General features: G+C 45.7%; 1 long non-coding RNA gene across 5 annotated transcripts; it reads left to right on the forward strand.

The window, feature by feature from the left end:
- Positions 1–82: 82 nt before the first annotated feature.
- LOC140419764 (uncharacterized) lies at positions 83–12,990 on the forward strand. Of its 5 annotated transcripts, none has more exons than XR_011946017.1 (5): positions 83–333; positions 5,994–6,575; positions 9,193–9,548; positions 9,831–10,011; positions 11,365–12,990. It is a non-coding gene; the product is annotated as an uncharacterized lncRNA (long non-coding RNA). The 5 variants fall into 5 exon arrangements; XR_011946018.1 differs by having other exon boundaries at positions 9,834–10,011; positions 11,362–12,990; XR_011946016.1 differs by having other exon boundaries at positions 9,834–10,011.
- Positions 12,991–17,005: the final 4,015 nt, after the last annotated feature.

Here is a 17,005-nt window from a genome sequence, read left to right on the forward strand (position 1 = left end):
GCGCCCCCAAGATGGCGGCTTCGCAGGCGACTTGCTGCACATGCCCAGCGCGTAAGATGGCGGCCACTCAGCGCCCCCAAGATGGCGGCCGCGCAGGGGCCCCTCTGCAATGTTCGCCGAGCAAAATGGCGGTCACGCAGGCGCCCTGTTGCAAATCGCCCCTGCACAGAAGGCAGCCGTTAACTGTCGCCGACCAGAGAGAGAAACGCCGCCCCGGCCGCCCCAATCGGTACAAAGGCCGAACTGCATCAAAAGTCCCGGAAAAGACTGAATAACCTGAGGAATATCCCGGAATTATGGCGGATTGTGCAACCCAGAATGGAGGATCGTGAGGTAGTAACAGAAGCTGAGCCTGGGCCCAGTCTTCAGGGTCACACTGAGAGGGACAAACATCTCTCTTCATCTCTCTTCACTGCCAGCAATGTCCCCGTGTGGGTTAATCCTCAGGTGTGAGAGAAATGGACCCCAGCTGCTCTCTTCCATAGTTCAGAGCTCCTAGACACAGAAGTTTCCTTTATTACTGTTCAGAGTCAGGAAGAACAATGGTGAATATTGGAAATGTGCTGTCAGATCAGAGATTGGTGTAAAACTGGGATGTTCCTGATTGAATGTAAAGCAGCTGGTTTAAATTTCCAGGCTCAAAATGCATCGGAATCAGTCTAACATTTTTAACGTAATTGTGTGTCACTTAAAATTAATTAATTGAATACAAAATCATACCATTTTCACAGTAACTTCATTGCAGTGTTAATATAAGCCTATGACAATAAAGATTATTATTATTATTAATAGCAGCTGGAGGAGTTCACAGGAGCCTGTTAACTGCCGGGACAATTAGCCCATAGTTTGATTCCCAGATAAAGAAGGTCTGCAGCTTGAGTCCAAAAATTCACATTGTGGTGATATTTACAAATGAGCCGGTTATTTCTGTCCAGAGTCTCCATTCCTAGACAGAACCGGCTGTGTCTGTGGACCAGTCACTGAATTCCCTCTGCTCTCTGTAGCTGGGAACTGATAACCTGCTCCCTTATATTTTCTCATTCTTTCTGTGTTACTTGTTTCCTCTATTTCTCAGTTTTTATCTCTCGCCACCTCACCTTTCTGTTTTTAAAATCTCACAATGGTTCTCTTTTTTTATTCCCTTTGTATCACTCTCGATCTCTGCGTTTCTGTTCAGTAGAGGTGTTCAAAATCATGAATGGTTTGTAGAGCTCCAGTGGTGCAATCGGTTAGCGCGCGACTTGTATGAATGGTTTGTGATAGATTAAAGAATGGAAAAGAGGGAGAAAAACAGAACATCTGGAGCATCTGTACAGAAAGAAACAAAGTTAATGTTTTGAGTCCTTGTGATTCTTTAGAACAGGAGAAACAAGGATTGTCCCTCTGATATCAGGGAAGATAAAGGGGAGATTTAATAGAGGTGTTTAAAATGAGGAAGGATTTGTGATAGTGTCGATGGGGAGAAACTGTTTCCCAAGAGCAGGAGGGTTTGTAACCAGAGGACCCAGAGATTTAAGATATTTTACAACAGAACCCAAGGGGGTGATGAGGAGAATTGTTTTTACACCATAATGTGATGTGGAATTCACACTGACAGGCTGCTGGAAGCAGATTTAAGAGTAACTTTCAAAGGGAATTGGATAAATGCTTGTTGAGGGGTCGAAGGTAAATTGACAAAGTTCTGGTGAATGGGGTGAATTGGACAGTTCACTCATAGAATCCCTACAGTGCAGAAGGAGGCCATTTGGCCCATTGAGTTTGCACTCTACCTGGTCCCAATCCCCCACCGTAACCCCACCTAACCTGCACATCCTTGAACTTTGGGAGGAAACCGAAACACTCAGAGGAAACCCACACAGACACGGGGAGAACGTGCAAACTCCACACAGGCAGTCACCCAAGGCCGGAATAGAACCCGGGTCCATGGCGCTGTGAGGCAGCAATGCTGTCCTTGTGACATTCTTAATTTTCCCCTCCTGAGGTTTTCACATTTGATCTTTTCAATCACAATGTGCCTCGAAGAGATTAAAACTTTGGTTTTGATGAGCTGTCAGATATATTTCCTGTGTGACTGTAACTTGGGACCACAAAAAGGAACTGAATATTTTCAGTTTCTCTACAGATGTACCTTCGATACCAGAAATCTCTGACGTCCCCCATGTCCTCATTGCTTTCCCCTTGGATATAACAGCTCTCCGCCAGGTGGAGTCAGTCACATGTGTCTATCATGATATTTCCATGCCTATTTTATCTCACACCTCCCTGTGACACTCACTATAACACAGAAACTTCCACATATGATTGATACTTTGCATCTTGACCTTCTAATAATAACAGTGACAGAGTAACGGAACGGCACGGTGGCACAGTGGTTAGCACGTGCCTCACAGTGCCAGGAACATGGTTTCAATTCCAATCTTTAAAGAAAAAAAATTTAGAGTACCCAATTCATTTTATCCAATTAAGGGGCAATTTAGTGTGGCCAATCCACCTACCCTGCACGTCTTTTGGGTTGTGGGGGCGAAACCCACGCAAACACGGGGAGAATGTGCAAACTCCACACGGACACTGACCCAGAGCCGGGATCGAACCTGGGACCTCAGCGCCGTGAGGCAGCAGTGCTATCCACTGCGCCACCGTGCTGCCTTTCAATTCCAATCTGGGGTCACTGTTTGTGTCGTTTACACATTCTTCCCATGTCTGCATAGATTTCCTCCGGGTGCTCTGGTTTCCTCCCACAGTCCAAAGATGTGCAGATTATTTGGATTGGCTATGCTAAATTGTCCCTGGGAGGGGTTATGGGAATAAGGTGGGGGATTGGCCGTGGTAAAGTGATCTTGCAGAGGTTCGGTGCAGACTCGATGGGCCGAATGGCCTCCTTCTGCACTGTTGGGTTTCTGTATTGGATCCAATGATGTGTTCGCTCACACACTGCAGCCTCATTTATTATTGGAACCGACACGGTGTTTGTTACTCTCAAAGTTAGTAAATCCTTTGCTCTTGATCCTCCGGGCCCCATCTCCACTATTATTGTCTGAGACCCTGTGTGTGTAATTGTCCCAATGAGACTCTCACTGTTATAGAACATAGAATGCAGAAGGAAGCCATTCGGTCCACCGAGTCTGCACCGATCCACTTAAGCCCTCACTTCCACTCTATCCCTGTAACCCAATAACCCCTCCTAACCTTTTTGGTCACGAAGGGCAATTTATCATGGCCAATCCACCTAACCTGCACGTCTTTGGACTGTGGGAGGAAACCGGAGCACCCGGGGAAACCCACGCAGACACGGGGAGAACGTGCAGATTCCGCACAGACAGTGACCCAGCGGGGAATCAAACCTGGGGCCCTGGCGCTGTGAAGCCACAGTGCTAACCACTTGTGCTATTGGACATTCAGAGGTTAGCACGGTGGCGCAGTGGTTATCGCTGCTGCCTCACGGCATTGAAGTCCAGGTTAGATCCTGGCTCTGGGTCGCTGTCCGAGTGGAGTTTACACATTCTCCCCATGTTTGTGTGGGTTTCACCCCCACAACCCAAAGATGTGCAGTGTAGGTGGATTGGCCACGCTAAATTGCTCCATGTGTCCAAAGGTCTGCATCTCTGTTCAGTCGCATGACGACCCAGGGCAGAAACTCATGACCCTGAGAAGACATCACCCTCAAATCGAGGGACTGCTGATGACAAGAGGGACAGTGTGCACAGGGGGCATGAGTGGTCAACCTGGACCAGGGAGCAGGAGGAGAGAATGTTGTGAATTTCTATCCTGGGCTGACAATGATTAATTTTGGAAACTCCTTTTACAGGGGGTTAGTAGGGGAGGGTTTACACACAGCAAACTCAAACCAGGAGAAATGTTTATCTCTCCTGAATTTCATTTCTGGACTGACAGTGGTGCCTTTGTAAGCTTCTTTCACAGGGGCTTAGAAAGGGATTCGCAGACAGGAAACTCACAACCAATCCTCACATCAAATTCTGACAGCAACAGGGCAGCACGGCGGCGCAGTGGGTTAGCCCTGCAGTCTCACGGCGCTGAGGTCCCAGGTTCGATCCCGGCTCTGGGTCATTGTCCGTGTGGAGTTTGCACATTCTTTCCGTGTTTGCGTGGGTTTCGCCCCCACAACCCAAAAATGTGCAGGGTAGGTGGTTGGTCATGATGAATTGCCCCTGAATTGGGTACTCTAAATTAAAAAAAAAAAAAATTCTGAGAGCACCATTCGAGTTATCAGGATCTGGAGGTTATCGACCTTTGTGTGTAAGCATTGAGTTCAGATCATTATCACTCACTGTGTAAAATTTCTTCCTCATATCTCCCCTGTCGATCCTGTTCACAATCTTAAATCTGAGTCCCATAATCCTTTTACAATCTGCAGATGGGAACAGATTTTCTTTATCTTTTGCTGGGTTTGCCGTTGTCGTTTCCGGCGCCTGGGTCAATGCCGGGTGGTCTGTCCGGTTTCGTTCCTTTTTCGTGTTTTTGTAGAGGTTGAATCAGCCTGGACCAGTCCATTTTAGAATCCAGTACAATTGAAGACTCCTCCCAAGAATCAATTGATGTGTATCCAGGTCTGGGATAGATCCCAACAATTTTTTTTACAAATGCCACAGTTCGGGGCTTCGCCATTCACCAGCACCACCAATGTGCCTGCCAATGACCCACTGTCCGCAACGATCCCAGTGACCGAAAGAGGGACCCATTTATTGATTAGAATTGCAACACCTCGAGCCCTTCGTCAAAGCCCGAGTGAAACATTTGGCTCATCCCTCCGCAGTTGGTCTGATCTCTTTTTATAAAAAAAATAAATTTAGAATACCCACTTTTTTTTTCCAATTTAGGGGCAATTTATCATGGCCAATCCACCAAACCTGTTTATCTTTATGTTATGGGGGTGAAACCCACAGGGAGCATGTGCAAACTGCTCACAGACAGGAATCGGGGTCGAATCTAGCACCTAAGCGCCTTAGGCAGCAGTGCTAACCACTGATTGATAGAATTGCAGCACCTGGAGCCCTTTGTCAAAGCCCTCCGCAGTCTGGTCTGATCTCTAACTCGCAAGTGAGTCTCCTACAAGAACACCACACCAGCATTTAGATTCTTTCGGTGAGCGAACACTCTCTACCTCTTCACTGGTCCACCCAATCCCCTTATGTTCCAGGTGACCAGCTGAATCAGGGGTCTCCCTCCCACCACGGAATCAGCCATTTCCACTGTGAGGGACTACCCAGGGTCCACCCAAGATGGCCACCACACCCACACACACCCTCAGAGTAAAACAAAAGCAGTTCTATATAAAAGCCAATTACTGCAGAGGCTGGAATCTGAAACCAAAGAAAAAAAGCTATTGACTTTCAGCAACTGAAGGGAAAGGAAGTGAATCCAGGGAGGGTGCAGACTCTGGAAAGGTTGGCCCAGGTGTCGCTCTCTCTCTTAAAAACATTGACATCCTTTCCTCCCTCAGCTTGACACATTTATATGTCTGGCTAAATGATGGTCTCTTTCCTAATGTTCACAATTAGGAGGGATTTTTTTGCTCCGAAATTTTGAAATTCTCTACCCCAGAGGAATGTGCAGCCTCAGTCATCAAGAATTTTCAAGACAAATATTGATAGGTTTCTAGATATTGAAGATATTGAGAGATATGGGGATCATGTGGGGAAATGGTGCGGAGGTAGATCGGCCAAGGATCTCATTGAATGGTTGAGCAGACTCGGTGGGCCGAATGGCCTACTCTTGCTCCGATTATAATCTCTGTGCCCTGGTCAGGAAGCAGTGAGCTGAGCTTGGATCTGTCAATCAACATGAATCAGGCCTTCAGGAGAATTGGGAGGGTGAATATTAGGTACAGCAGAGTGAGAATGGAGGGAGATTGTGTGGGATGGAGATTTACAGCTTTTGGAGAATGAGAGGAAATAATGTTCCATTGAAATAGAATTGTCTGTTCTGAATTTCTATCCTGTACTAACAATGATTACTTTTGAAAATTGTTTTCAAAGGATATTGGAAGAGGAGGAATTATAGACAGAAGCCTCAAACATCACGTCCCGATGTGACAAACTCACTCGCTTCCTTCTGATCTGTCTGCTTCAAAAGATTTTAAGCGTGAGTGTGACTGGAAAAGCACCGAGACCCACACAACTCACACCTGAGTGAGAGTGTTCCAGTGAGCTGACTGTAGAAACGTCAGTGTGACTGGAAAAAACCGAGACCCACACAACACACACCCGAGTGAGAGAGTTCCAGTGAACTGACTGTGGAAAGAGCTTCAACCAGTTACACAGCCTGAAAAAACATCACACCATTCACAGCGAGGAGAGACAGTGCACATGTTCTGTGTGTAGACAAGGCTTCCACTGATTGTCCAACCTGAGACACGAGGAGACCCAAAACATGGAGAAACCATGGAAATGTGGGGATACAGAGTCCCATCTAAACTGCAGATTCATCACCTCAATCACACTGGGGAGAGGTCATCAGCTGCTCTCAGTGTAGAAAGAGATTCACTCGGTTATATAACCTGCAGAGACATCAGAGCTCGTACTGGGGACAGGCCATTCACCTGCTCTGAAAGTTGGAAGGTACTCACTCAGTTTTCTCATCTGCTATTCACCTACTCTAAGAGTGGAAAGGGATTACATAGAAAATAGGAGCAGGAAGAGGCCATTTGTCCCTTCGCACCTGCTCCGCCATTCATTATGATTATGACATCATCAAACTCAATAACCTAATCCTGCGTTCTCTCTCTCTCTCTCTCTCTCTCTCTCCCCCCGCCCCCCATATATTTGATCCCCTTCGCCCTCAGTGCTATATCTAACTGCTTCTCGAAAACAGACAATGTTTTGGCCTCAACTATTTCCTGCGGCAACAAATTCCACAGGCTCACCACTCTCTGGTTGAAGGAATTTCTCCTCTTTGTCCTAAATGGTCTACCCCGTATCCTCAGACTGTGACCCCTGGTTCTGGGCACACCCAACATCGGGAACATTCTTCCTGCATCCATCCTTTCAAATGCTGTTAGAATATTATAGATTTCTATCCGAACTTCAGCATATACAGTCCTAACCGGTTCAATCTCTCATACGTCAGTCCCACCATCCCAGGAATCAGTCTGGTAAACCTTTCATGTACTCCCTCTAGATCAAGAACATCCTTCTTCAGATAAGGAGACCAAAACTGCATACAATATTCTGGTTGTGGTCTCACCAAGGCCCTGTATAATTGCAGCAAGATATCCCTGCTCCTGTACTCAAATCCTCTCGCAATGAAGGCCAGCATACCATTTGCCTTCATTACTGCCTGCTTACCTTCAGTGACTGGCATACGAGGATCCCCATGTCTTGTTGCACATTCCCCTCCTCCAATTTATGGCCATTAAGATAATGGTCTGCCTTCTCGTTTTTGCTACCAAAATGGATAACCTCGCATTTCTTCAAATTATGCTGCATCTGCCATTCGTTTGCCCACTCACTCAACTTGTCCAAATCACACTGAAGGATCTCTGCATCCTCCTCACAGCTCACCCTCCCACGCAACTTGTGTCATCTGTAAATTTGGAGATATTGCATCCCTCCATTGTTCCCTCATCTAAATCATTAACATATCTTGTGACTATCTGGGGTCCGAGCACCGAACCCCGTGCAGTACCCCACTAGTCACTGCCTGCCAATTTGAAAAGGACCCATTAATTCCTACTCTTTGTTTCCTCTCTGCCAACCAGTTTTCTATCCATCTCAATACACTATTCCTAATCCCATGTGCTTTAATTTTACTCACTAATCTCTTTGCTATAAAATCATTGATAATGAATTCTATAATTTTCCCCACTACGGATGTCACGCTTACTGTTTTCGCTCTACCTCCCTTTATAAATAGCGGAGTTACATTAGCTGTCCTCCAATTTGCAGAAACGGTCTATAGAATCCTGGAAGATATCCACCAATGCATCCACTATTTCTGGAGCCACTTCCTTAAGTACCTTGGGATGCAGGTTATCAGGCTCTGGGGATTTATCAGCCTTCAATCCCAGTTGCATGGTTCTTTTGTTTAATTTATCTTAGTTTTCTTCTTTGAGAACCACCATCAGGGTCTGAGGGGTAAGTTGTCTGAGGTGCCCTGGGAAACTACATTAAATAGTATGGTGGGAGACAGGCGATCACTAATATTTTAGGAATTACTACAGATTTACACGGGGATCGGTTAGCTCAGTTGGCTGGATGGCTGGTTTGTGCTGAGTGACACCAACAGCACAGGTTAAATTCCCATACCAGCTGGGGTTAGCCATGGTCTGTCAGTATTTATGCTCCACGTGATCCTCCACCCACCCCTCTACATATCCCCCCCATCAGCATCTCCTTCTATTCCTTTCTCCCTCATTTTTGTATCTAGCTTTATGCTCAATGTATTCATGCTGTTCACCTCAACCACTCGCTGTGGTAACGAGTTCCACATTCTCACCACTCCCTGGGTAAAGAGGTGTCTATTGAAATTCCTATTGGATTATTGAACTTCTTCATCAGGTCTTCACTTTTCCAGAATAAACAGCCCCAGTTTTCCTGAGTGTTAAATACTCTCAGTTCTGTATATTATGAATCTTTGTTGCACCTTATCCAGTGCCTCTATTTCCTTTTTCTCAATGGAGATCACCAATGTTGACAGTGCTCCCAGTGTCGTCTAATCCTGGTTCCAAAGAAGTTGAACATTTTCTCCGTGCTTTTCAATTCTATCCCTCTGGAATGAAACCTTATATGGGGCCCATACAGTTCTTAGAGAGGTGAAGAGGACACTTGCGAGAACGGCACCAGAGATGAGGGACTCCAGTTAGTTGGAGTGACTGGAGCAGCTGAATTTCTCTCCTGAGATCACAGCATCTGGAGGGTGGGAATGGGGCCATTCAGCCCTTTGGGACCGTGTCGTCTCCCTGTGGAGGAAGCCAGTCTGTCCATTGCCCCGTTCTTTCCCCAAATCCCTGTGGGTTTATTTCTCTCAGTGCCCGTCCAATTTCCTATTGAATTCCTTCCGTCATCTCTGCATCTCCTACCCTCATAGGCAGTAGGTTACAGGTCATTTCCACTCACTTTACATGTACACAAGGCTCCAGGACCACAGAGGAGTCTATTTGGCCCATGTTTCCCGTGCCAGCTCTTCCTCCAGCGACTCATTAACCTCATAGTCACACTATTTTGTTTTCTTTTTCAGAATGCATAAAATTCCCTTTTGGAAGTTACAGTCCAATGAGGCTCGAGCACCATTTATGGACCGTGCATTCCAGATCACAACAACTCGCTGTGTTTTACAACAAATAATTGCATATAGTATGCCTGGAGTTTCACAGAGTTTTCAAAATGGTGTCAACGACATGGTTATCACACAAAATTAAGACTTAATCTTTATCAATGATTTTGGTGAGGACACTGAGTGTAATATATCCTAGTTTTCAGACAGTTAGAACAAATGTAAATCCCTATAAAACCTCTCACTACCACTGGACCTCCTAAAGTATTTTAAAGCCAATGGAATACTTTTGAAACATATTCATTGTAATGGAGGAAGCTGTAAACGCATGTGTAATCACATTTAGTTTTTAAATTGTTATTTTCACAGTGTGTTCACTGTCATTAGTAACAAGGTCAAGGAAGCCCTTTTATACCTCTAACATGTGGCTTCCTGCAGCCATTTCACCCTCTGTACCTTTTCCATATTAACTATGTATTGATTTCATAGCAAAAAACAATAATTAAATTAATGATTATTCAATAGTGAACATTAATTATCATTAGTAAATTGGTGTATTAGGTAATTACATTGTAAATAATAATAATCTTTATTGTCACAAGTAGGTTTACATTAACACTGCAGTGAAGTTGCTGTGAAAAGCCCCCAGTCGGGTACACAGAGGTTGAATTCAGAATGTCCAAATTACCTAACAGCACGTCTTCGGGACTTGTGGGAGGAAACCGGAGCACCTGGACGAAACCCATGTATACACGGGGAGAACATGCAGACTCCCCACAGACAGTAAGTGACCCAAGCCGGGAATCAAACCTGGAACCCTGGAGCTGTGAAGCAACAGTGCTAACCACTGTGCTGCCGCGTAAAGACGAGATCTTTATTTTGAAAAATAACATTATCAACCAAAATGTTTCCAGAAACTACAGAGCTATCAGATTTTTTTTGGAAAAAAATAAATTACATCATGATTTGGGGATGTTACTGTACATCGTATTCGTGGGCTAGGCAGTGGCATAATGGTATCATAGATCATAGAATTTACAGTGCAGAAGGAGGCCATTCGGCCCATCGAGTCTGCACCGGCCCTTGGAAAGAGCACCGTACTTAAGCCCATGCCTCCATCCTATCCCAGTAACCCCACCTATCCTTTTTGGACACTAAAGACAATTTAGCATGGGCAATCCACCTAACCGTATCATTGGACTGTGGGAGGAAACCGGAGCACCCAGAGGAAACCCACGCAGACACGGGGAGGACGTGCAGACTCCGCACAGACAGTGACCCAGCCGGGAATTAAACATGGGACCCTGGAGCTGTGAAGCAATAGTGTTGTGCTAACCACTGTGCGACCGTGTTGCCCTATTATTTAAATAGGTAAGATTCTAAGGGGGCTTGACAGGGTAGATCCTCAGAAGATGTTCCCCCTCAGTGGGGCAATCTAAAACCAAGGAACAGTTTAACAATTAGGGGTATTCTTACTGGGCGTAATGCTCTGGGGAACTGCGATCGAATCTGGCTACAACAGATGGTGAAATTGAATAAAAGTCTCAAATTAAAAGTCATGTTGATTGTTGTAAAAACCCATCTGCTTCACTAATGTCCTTTAGGAAATCTGCTCTCCTTACATGGCCTGGCCTACACATAGCTCCAGATCCACAGCCATGTTGTGGTTGACTTGTAAGTGCCCTCTGAAATAGCCTCACAAGACATGCAGTTCAGCAGCAATTAGGAATGAGCAGTAAATGCTGGCCCAGCCAGTGACCCCCCACCTCCCATGAATGAATATATATATTTTTTTAAGCACATTGTTCAATCTGAAGATAAGTAAGAAACTGACTCTTTGATTTGATTTATTCTCATTGAGGTACAATGAAAAGTATTGTTCTGTGTACAGTCCAGACAGATTGTTCCATACATGTAAAAACATAGGACATACAATAAATACACAACGCAAATACATAAGACACAGACACCGGGTGAAGTATACGGAGTGCAGTGCTACTGAGTAGAGGACCAGTGTATCTTGTATTAACCAAATGTATTAATTAAAAATTACTGTATTAATTAGCTCCCAGTCTGTAAAAGATGATTAATTAAGTCGTGATCCTTCATTATAATAATCTTTATTGTTACAAGTAGGCTTGCATTAACACTGCAATGAAGTTACTGTGAAAAGTCCCCAGTCGGGTACACAGAGGGGGAATTCAGCACATCTTTCGGGACCTGTGTGAGGAAACCCACGCAGACACAGGGAGAACGTCCAGACTCCGCACAGATAGAGACCCAAGCCGGGAATCGAACCTGGGCCCCTGGCGCTGTGAAGGAACAGTGGTAACCACTGTGCTACCGTGCCGCCCGTGAATTGAGTTACAATTAATGAAACAATAATGAATCAGTAGTTATAGTAAAAGTCTGAGTTTTATTTGTTGTAAAAATGTAAAAGCTTTATTGGTGTGTGTATATAAAGAATGTGCAATGAGGATAAATGTACCGGCAAGAGAGACCTTCCAACGGCGATTAGCCTCAACATTTCAAACTGTACGAATACAGAATCAGATAAAGGGATAGTATGAGACAGTTTGATTGTATTCATCCCCAAGGTAATGAGAGAAGGTGGTGTCAGGAATTGGAGATCCAGTTAAATTAAACTAGTGCCCAATTGACCAATGATCATGTTACAACAGGCCCAACTCTGACATGAGGGTCTGGATTCTCCGCGCCGAAATCACGCTCGGCGAGGGGGTGGAGAATGGCCGTTTAGTCGGAAATTGTAGCTAGTTCCGCTCCCAACCGGAGAATTGCTCGGGAAACACTCGCTTGCGATCTACGCCTCCCCGCGCAAAACTGGCCAAGTTCCCGACGGCGTGGTTCTAACCACGTATCGGTCGTCAGGAACCTCAGGCGGCGGCTGCGGACTCGATCGCCCTGGTTGGGGGGTGGGGGGCGGGGAGATCGATCACGGGGAGGGGCCGCATTGACGGCCAGGGGAACGATCGGGCGGCACGGATCCACGGGCGTGCGCTATCTTGGGGGGGACCTACATTTTCCATGACGGTCCGCGGTGCGAGTCCGCCATGTTGCGCGGGGCGGCCGCCGCTGGCTTCCGCCATGCGCATGTGCGGACTGCCGACCAGGAGTATGGGGTCATCTCTGTAGCCAAAGCTGCGAGAAGCACTCCGGGGCCCTGCCAGCCCCCTGCAGGTAGGAGAATCACTCAGGAGTTTCTTACGGAAAGTTCAGATTGAAACGCCAGCGTTTTTACGCTGGCGTGGGGACATCACCCCATTTTTAAAAAATATAAATTTAGAGTACCCAATTCATTTTTTCCAATTAAGGGACAATTTAGCGTGGCCAATCCACCTACCCTGCACATCTTTGGATTTTTGGATTATGGGGGCGAAACCCATGCAAACATGGGGAGAATGTGCAAACTCCAGATGGACAGTGACCCAGACCGGGATCGAACCTGGGACCTTGGTGCTGTGAGGCAGCTGTGGTAACCACAGTGCCGCCGTGCTGCCCCATTTTTGGAGAATCCAGCCTGAGGTAATGGTCACTTTGTGGATAAAAGTAGAGGTTCCGAAGGTCTTCCTTGCTCACCAAGTACTGAAGATTCCCAAGGCTGAGTTCCAAGGAAATTACTGTCAAAGAAGGAGCCAGGGAGGGTTATGCTTCCACAGACTGGTCACCGCCATGAAGTTGTAAACGTGAATGTGTTCAAGTTGTTCAGTAAACCTTTTTTTAAAAATAAACTTTTTAAATTTACTGTCCAGAATTCTGCCTTTGCTTTAATTGGTTAAAGTCTTGTCCGAACCAAAATTAATTTATGAAATGGTAAGTTGTAGATGGCTAAAATCAATTAAGGATCAAATAGCATCAATCTTCAATTTAAAACTTTCACTTCTGTAGTACCTTTCACAATCACAGCATGTCCCAAAGAGCTTCTGAAGTGTCGTCACTGTTGTGGGAAATGCAGCAGCCAATTTCCACAAAGCAAGATCCCACAAACAGCAATGTGACAATGAGCAGATGATCGGTTTTGGTGATGTTGATTTGAGGGATAAATATTTGCCAGGGCACCGGGGATAACTCCCCAACTCTTCACAATAGTGGCTGTGGGAACTTTTACAGGACCTGAGAGGGACAGACAGGGCTTCAGTTCAACATCAATTTTGAAAGAAGGAAACTCTGACAGTGCAGCACTCCCTCAGTGCTGGAGCGAGGAATATTGGATGTGCTTTTTGTCCTCAGGTCCCTGGACTGGGACTTAATCCCACAACCTTCTGATTCAGGGTGAGAGTGCTACCCACTGAGCCATGGCTGACACTATGGACAATGCAAAGTTAGAAAGGGAAAGTTACCCTTTAAAACCCCCATCCTTTGCACCCAATGCCTAAATCTAATAATAAAAACCCCTGTATAGTTCCAGTGGTGACTGATGGGAGAAGGTCGCACATAAAGTAGGTCCCGCTATGGTCTTTGTTTTTGGACGTTTTAACCCGGTTCCTGGGAATTTTGGTTACCAAAACCGGCCCAGCGAATGGGATAGTAGGAATTTGTCGGCAAAAATATGTTAAAATGTATGAAGAAGGTTGGTGGCAAGAAGATTCCGGGGTAATCCTTCGAGGGAAGGCGGCAGACCCAGCCTTGGGTGTGGCTGCTCATATGGCGGAAATGCCGACTGAGGTGATGGCGCAGGAGTTTGAAAACAAGCATTTTGAGGTGCAGGGCAGGGTGATGATGGAAACCCTTCAGTGGTCAATTGAGGAGTCACCTGGCCCGTTCCAGGAGAAGCTGGAAAGAACCTCCGAGGCGGTGAAGGAGCATGGAGAGGTGCAGAAGGGTGTAGAGGCATCCTTGTTGCAGCATGGGGATCAAATCACCTCGTTGGAAGCTGAGATATTGCGAGTGGAGGAGAGGAACAAGACTGAGGGCAAAGGTGGATGACTTGGAGAACAGGTCGAAGAGACGGAACGTCAGAATCATGGGGTTGCTGTGAGATGGAGGGCCCGAAGCCGACTGAGGACTTTTCTCAGATGTTTGCCAAGGTTTTGCGGGGAGAAATAGGCGATTGTCCCTTCCAGAGTTGGATCGGGCCCACTGAGTACTCCAGTGGAAGCCACCGCGAATGAGCTGCCGCGGGCGGTGATTATTGGATTCCAGAGCTTCCAGGAGAAGGAGCGAGTTCTTCAATGGGCCAAAGTGAATCGGGACTCAAGGTGGGAAGGAAGCATCATCGGGATATACCAAGATGTCACAGCGGAATTGACAAGTGGTGTGCGGCTTTTAATGAGGCAAAGTCAGTGCTATTCAGGAGTGGAGTCAAGTGGGCAGCACGGCGGCGCAGTGGGTAAGCCCTGTTGCCTCATGCGCTGAGGTCCCAGGTTCGATCCCGGTTCTGGGTCACTGTCCATGTGGAGTTTGCACATTCTCCCCGTGTTTGCGTGGGTTTCACCCCCACAACCTAAAAAGATGTGCAAGGTAGGTGGATTGAACACGCTAAATTGCCCCTTAATTGGAAAAAAATGAATTGGGTACGCTAAATTTATTTTAAAAACATTTTCAAATAAAAAAAGGAGTGGAGTCAGGTTTGAAGTGGTGTATCCGGCGAGGCTGAGATTGACTTTACAGTCGATACATCATTTTTTCAATAGGTCGGAGAAGACGGGGACATTTGACAAGGGGCATGGACTTGGACTTGATTTGATTGGGACTTTAATGGGGACGGTTGCGAGGGGTTGGTTTGAGAGGGGTTGCAGTTTGTATCTGTTGTATGTTTGGGATTGAGGGGGCATTGGTTGTGTGGGAAGTGGAGGTTAGTGGTCAGGGCAACTGAATAGGGAATATATGGTCCCCTGGGAGAGTTTAAGTGTTATCAGGGTGTTGGGTTTTGGTTGCTCATCTAGCTGGTATGGGCTGGGAGGCATAGTTTGTTTTTGTTCTTTGAGCATAAACCATGGCTGGGGGGTTACCTTTGTTAGCTGTAAAGTTTCAGCTAGTGAACGGAGTGAGGTGGGGAGAGGGGCTGCGGCTTGATGGACCTGCTTGAGCAAGGTTCAGTGAGCTGAGCTTATTTGTTTGGTGGGGGGATAGGGAGAGAGAGAAGAAAGTTGTTTTTCTGGAAAGCTTTTTTCAGGGTTATGGTGAGGGACGGGGGGGATCTGACTGGGACTAAGGGCTTGGTGTTCTCGTGCCACAGCTGGTTCACAACTCCTGGTCCCACAGCTGACTGCTTCCATAAGGAACACTCCTGTCTCCTAATGGCCCTCCAGGTTCTAATCCCACAGCTGGTTCACAGCTCCTGGAGTCATAGCTGACTGCTTCCAAACTAACTGCAGACTGCCTGCTTTCTATGATAAACATCCAGAATTCTAACAAAGTACCACCTGAATCTGATCATTAATGATTTGTAATCTTTCAGTTTTTTTCTCATCCCATTCAGAATTAATTTTATTAACTCTTTGTGAGCGATATCAACAGCTTCTTCATTTTGAATTTTTTTTTTTAATACATTGAGTCTTCCACACGATTTGTGTATCATTTTGAGCTTTCAAATGGTCAATTGTGAACAGTTGATTTGAGGGAACTGTTATGTTCTGTGTTTTTCAGCACTGGCAGATGTGTCTGTTACGTGTTCACTGTGAGGAGGATAGTAACAAACCTCAGGAGGCCACAGAGAGAGACTGATGAACATGGCAGACACAGAGCAGATAAAAAGCATGCACTTTACATCCTTATCAACTCTGCGAACATTGTGTGAATGGTCGGGATGGTGATATGTAAAGCTGATGGGAAATGGATTGAGAAACAGTACAGGGAAGAAAGCAATAGGGAAAATAGCATTGAGATGTCCCCAAAGAAATAAGAACTGAGATTGACTGAATGCAGGAGCAGTACAAAAAAAACTGGGTGACAGGAAACATTGATCATAAATATTTTTGGAATAAATCTGTTTTGGAGACAATCGGCTAAAGACATTTGACTAAAATACATGTGAGTGATGTAATAAACATGGAACAACCAAACCATGAATCGTACAGAGCTAGAGGATCTGCAGTTTCACAACCGACAATGTGTTATGGAATGTGACACATACTTTTTCAGTGCCATTGACTTATGTCAGTAAAATCTGTGCGTTCCTGTGTTGATTGTGTGGAAATTACAGCAGTGTTTTGGGACTAAATTGGAAAAACGAGCAGAGCAATCAGCTATTTTAATATAAGGATAGTTAACATTCCATTTAAACATTGTGATTGTTGTTCAGGTGCTATAAAAATGCAAGTCATTTCCAGTGTGAAGGGACAGAATTCCCTGTTTGGGCTGAGAACACATGATACAGTCACACTGCAGATTGACCACTCAGCAGCTGAATGGGGAAAGAGATGCACTTGGTCATAGCATTTATTGACAGAGCAGCAGTCACACTGGAGAGACCATTCTGATATTTCACATCAGTGAGCTTGTTTTGTTATTTTTCCAACTGTTCACTCTGCAGTTTTAAGGTTCAAAGGGTTTCATGCATGATCAACACATTCTTACTGGAAAGAGGCTATTTCAATGTTCTGTGTGTAGGAAAAGACATGCTTGTTCATCGCACCTGCTGAGATACCAGTGAGTTCATCTGTGACTATTGGGTGTTTTTCTACTATTATTTCCACTGTTTTGGTGACTCAATTCCTGAGCAATTCCAATTCCCCTTCTCTGGACTTGGATAATGGTCGGTGCAATTGGGTTTCTACATAATCTGTTCCCTACTTCCATTAGTGGTCCTTCAGTGGCA

The sequence above is a fragment of the Scyliorhinus torazame genome, chromosome 5 (genome assembly GCF_047496885.1).
Source record: "Scyliorhinus torazame isolate Kashiwa2021f chromosome 5, sScyTor2.1, whole genome shotgun sequence".
Taxonomy (NCBI): domain Eukaryota; kingdom Metazoa; phylum Chordata; class Chondrichthyes; order Carcharhiniformes; family Scyliorhinidae; genus Scyliorhinus; species Scyliorhinus torazame.